This window comes from Uloborus diversus, chromosome 8 (genome assembly GCF_026930045.1).
Source record: "Uloborus diversus isolate 005 chromosome 8, Udiv.v.3.1, whole genome shotgun sequence".
Classification (NCBI taxonomy): domain Eukaryota; kingdom Metazoa; phylum Arthropoda; class Arachnida; order Araneae; family Uloboridae; genus Uloborus; species Uloborus diversus.
In genome coordinates, this window is record NC_072738.1 from 52,948,591 (window position 1) to 52,954,232 (window position 5,642).

Here is a 5,642-nt window from a genome sequence, read left to right on the forward strand (position 1 = left end):
ACTGTACTCTCAGATCATTATCTTGAAGCTTAGTGAGTAGCATCCCCATAAAAAAGGCAGAGTTGTATAACACTTCCTCTCCTTTTTGTGAAGATTATTTTAATGTATGAAACAATTTTTTTGTATATTCATTAAAATATCAATAATGAAACTAATAATGCTGCATTACAGCAATAAAAAAAATATATATTTAAAAAATAATAAAAAGGTTCATGTAAAAAGTAATTAACGTTTAAGTAGTAACTGTTAACAATTTTTTTAAATTTCAACCTTCATGTATTCTTTTATTATATTGGAGCTTAATAAATAACTTTTATTCTTATCACAAACACTAAGTTATCAAATCCATCCTCTATTTCATGATTTCACAATGCACATTTAATGTAAATTATTTAGTAACGATTTGCATTGTTTAGTGTTTCTTTTGTTCTAAGATGGCCTGTAGAAATTTTACCTTACAAAAATGCTGCATTAGGCCTGAAAAAAATCATTTAACAACATATCAGTATCTACTTATCAGTAAATCAATAAAATTAGTGTTGGTCTTGTTATACACATATGGGATTTTATTCAGCAAGTTGAACTCAATCTAAAAAAAGACTAAAAAATATACACACCAATTTATAAGAAGAAACATTTATTTCTGAAACAAGTAATACAGAAAATATATATATTATAACGGGAAAAAGATAAAACTCATAATCATGAAGAGCCAGAAGTTACACCACTTAACTTTTCTGCACCTTTTGCCAATCCTAGATAGATAAAAGAAACATATGAAAACAAACAATTAATTCAAATGCCTTGAAGTATAGTTATAAAGGAATGAGTGGATGGGGAGGGGATGAAACAACTTAACTTTCTGAAAGTTTATTTCCTTTCAGCCCCCCCCCCCCAAAAAAAAGAACATGTTTTGTACCTAACAACATTTGGCTATCTTTAACAAATAAATTTGCGAAATTGCAATAAATATCTCAAAAAAGTATTTGTTACAGCCCTTATTAATAATCATTAAACAATTAGAAAAATCATGACGCTTATTGTTTGCTGCATGTACAAGCAATGTACTTCCATGCTTCATAAATATAGGGGAAAAAAATTGCGATGAAGTTTTCTCTGTTTCATTAACATGGTTACCACTCAAGTCCGGGGGGGGGGGGGATATTTCAAGTGTTTTCCCTATATGAATATGCAGTTTTAAAATGAAAGAACACTAATATTAACATTTATTTGCTGATAGCTTCATTACAGGGGGGAAAAATAATTAAGCATAACTAAAGAAAAATTTATCATATTTGAAATAGCAGCATGGTAAATGACATTTAGGCCGAACTTTTTATTTAAAAAATTTTTTTAACCATGTATTGCTTACATCTTAAAAGGAAAAAGTTAAACTGAAGAGAATAGACAACTTATCTCAATCTCTTTGAATTAATTTTGTACAATTCAAGCAATATGTCAATAAAAACATAATGTAACCTATTGTTCTTATGATTGACATTTTAATATTTACTTAGGTATAAAAAAATGTAATTTTTTATTTCATTTTCATTATTTATTTATTTTGTAGTTAATATATTTAGACATTGCGTTTAGCAACTTAAATTTCTAAAATTGGAAATTTCTATTGGAATAGTAAAATTTCCAATTTTAATAGAAATTTTTAAAGTTCCCTGAATTTTCCCTGTCTAAAATTTAACTTATATGAGTACAAAATTTAAATAGGAAGCCAAATATTTCAGTATTTTGTTAAAATTATAAACCATCTAATGTAGTCTAAAACCTTCGAAACAGAGATTTCGATCGCATCAGCTGCTGCATTGAGAAAGGAGATAAGATGCTTTTTGTGGTAAATTGTAAGATTAATTTAATATGATAATTTCCAAATTATCATATTAAATAATTTCCAAATTTCCCCTAATCAAAAGGTAAATAAGTATTCCAAGAAGGCACTTTATATCACCACAAAGAATTTTTTAGTACAATAATTCAGTACACTTGGCTTGTTATATTATTGAAGTGATATAACAGTAAAATTGAACTACCATCATGTTGAGAGTTGAACTCAAATGCGAAATATAAAAAACCCAGGATTTTGTTCAAATTAGCCGTTATTCGTAAGAATCGTGAATGAGTGATAACTGAAAAAAAAGAAATGCTTTTAAAATTATTACTACTAATACCTATTGTAATCTAATTAGTCGTACATTCAGAAAGTTGTACATACATTTGAAAAAGGAAGGTGATAATGGATAATCGCTGAATAAGTTGCAATTTATATAAGTTGAAGATTTATCTTTAAGTAAATTGAAATGCCCACAGGTAAACAAATGGACGGGCCTTTAATTTTTTTCTCAATATACAATGATGCTTCTACTACCTTACAAAATGTTGTATTATTTCTTAAAAAGGAAATTACAGCATTTAATCATGAACACTTTAAGTAAAGAAGTCAAATTTTTGTTCATCTGAGCCAAGACTTTCAATCAGTGGTGTTTCCATAGGGTATACTCCATATGCCCTCAAGCTTCAAAAATTTTCAAATTATGCATATGATCGCATACACATACTGTGTATAGTGGATTACCGGGAGTTTACCCTCAGAAAAATTGATGGTAACATCACTGCTTTCAATTTAATGTATGTATTACAATGAAATTTTTAATTTAAATAACTAAACTTAACCTTATTAAACAAGTTCAACTGTATTTGACATGCTGACTCTTGAGACACATTGTTTTAGATTAAAATACACTGATTAAGACAAATAGCATCAAATTCAAATATTGCTAAAGAAAAAAAAGATAACAGCACTTCACTGACATGTGCAGGACACTAATATGAATAAGAAAATAATAATCCAATGACTGGGAATACGATTCAAAGTTAACAAACTCAAAAACACAAGGAAATAAAGAATTAAAAAATAAAAAAGATGTATTCAATTTTTACAATCTACACAACTATAATTAAGATAAAATCTACTGAAATACAAAATTCCACTCTAATTTGTATAGCGGATAAAATTTAATAGATTTTATAATATCGAGAGTAATCGAGCAAATCAGATTGTAAAACCTCAACACGAAATATTGTATCGTAAAAAATATAATTGCACTGAATACCATATTCTGCAGAATAAATACCAAATACTTGTTGAAATTTTTTTTGCTTACATTTTACAGCAATTCAAAATTGAAAATATTAATCCATTTTGGGTAATGTAAATTAATCTACAATAAATATAATTATTACTAATCATTTCAAAAGAAAAAATAAATTAATACTGTAAATGGCTAATTTGGTTTATGTTTATCTGCATCCGCATAAATGGATAATTACTTTCTTTCCTGATATACAATTTGGTAACTGTTAATCACGATAATATGTTATGTCATGCTGTTTCCTTACAAATACAAATCCAAGTTGCTTAAAATATCAATAAATTACATTTCTTTCAAGTAATTTTCTGATCTGTCAATCTTTTTGGTAACTGATAAAGTGTTATTCAGGGTTGGGTTTAGGACAGACAGGTGGTTTTTAGTCTATAACTGACAACCAAGTGTTCTCCTTTCTTTTTCTTAGCTGTGTATTTTATATAAAAAGTTAAGCAATAAATTGATTTTGCATATTTATAACAACTTAACATTATGATTTTTTTTCTGGCTAGTGTGCAATAGTTTTTAAAGCAGTTAGTACGGCTAATGTAATGTGTCATAAGATTTTAAAATTTAACATATATACGTTTTCTTTTTACATTAAATTTACTTTAGATAAAATTAATAAGTAAAAATGTTGTATTGTGATTTTTTCGATAGTAACTTTCATGTATAAAAAAACATGTTCGTTTACGAATTGTCGAATATTTAAATGTTTGTTGTTTGGTTGCAAAATATTGAATTGTGTTGGAACCGAATATTCGGTTAGTAGGGTCAGGTGGGGTAAAATGGGTAAACCCATGGCCTACTTTTGGATTTTGACTCAAATATTTTTGTCAAAATATTTTGTTTCTTTTTCTTTTTGTGTTATGTATACATGACATATGTTATGAGTAGAATTAAATGATTTTCATACATAATTTGATAAAATTTATTTTTTGAGAGGAGTGTCGTTTTCTATACCCATTTTACCCCATGCAGGTGAAAATGGGTAGCCTGTGGGGGTAAAATGGGTATTATAAAGTCTAAGAAGCGATAAAAACGCATACTATTTGTTCATTGCAGTGTGATAATATAGACTTAAGAGTCAGTTAACAAAATTTAACTATTTAATTTAAAAAAAATAGTGCTAACAGTAAATTTGACAAAATATTAATAAGGTTTCTTTCAATGCATGATATCCATACTTGTCATTCTTAAAAAAAAGTAATGGCCTCTATAGTTTTATTCTGGCCCATTAATTTTTTTTATTATTTGATGTTTTTCAATGAAACCCATGTTGTCTACATCAGGAAAAATAAAAAAAAAAAACTCCCATCTCGGATTTCTAAAAAATATTTCATCTGATAATATTTCCCTCAACTAGGGGAGGACAGGCAGGGCTACCGCCCCGGGGACCCCGCAATAAAGGTTTTACAAAACATCCTAACTTTCAAGGGCCAAAAAAATCAGATATATATATATATACATATAAAAATATAAGGATATATATCAAAGTATCAGATATTTCCGAAACTATGATGATCTTTTCGAACCCTGATTAGGGGCTTCCACTGCTTCGTTGTCCCCACACTTCCAAATCTGGCCCTGCCCTCAACAGCCATATATTTGCCGATAAATTCTTTCTTGCTTGTTTCCTCTAGGCGTAATATTTATACCCAGGCACCTGTGGTTAAACTTTGCTTCATAAGCATATTTTTAGCAGTTTCTATTCCAGATACTTCCTCTGAATAGAATCTTTCTTTTCCCACTATTTTTATTTTCTTGTTTTTCAATTCATTATTTTTTTCAATTTCAACTCTTAGCCTTTCTAAAACATCTTTGTCAATATTTCCTGTATTTGCTAGCATACATTTAAGTTGTTTTAAATAACTCATGCAGGTAGTTGTCAAATCTGAAGCTCTTGTTGAAATTACAGACAATATTGCACTTTTCAAATCTTTATAAGGTGACAAAATGGTGCTTTGTGACGTATATTTTTTGGATTGAAACGAGGATGAGTTCTGAGAATTTAAACGTGCATTAGAGAAATTGGTAGCATCTGATTGCAATCAAATACAAATGTGAAGACCAGCAACAGGCTGGGCCCAGCATATTCTGAAGAAATTGTTATTTTGTGCGCAGGTGCACACAAGCTTTAGAATAAGTATACCGCTGGGTTCTAATTATTTGTTATGATGGAGCGAAGTTTATTTCATAAAGTCATGGCATTGCATACTTTTATGTTTAAATCATTTTAAATTAACCACAAATGAATTAATATTCATTTCAAAGAAAATATACTGAATCTTTTAAAACAACTTGCTGGAATGATAAGCCTAACCATATACCCATTTTCAAAAGATGAGATTAAAAATAGAAATTTTTCTGAGCAATCACGATTACTTATTGTTCTCACTTGACTGTTTTGAATTCCTATCATTTTACCCCCCCACCATCACCGTCGAACGGCTGCTCACGATGCTGCTCCTATAGGGAAAGCCA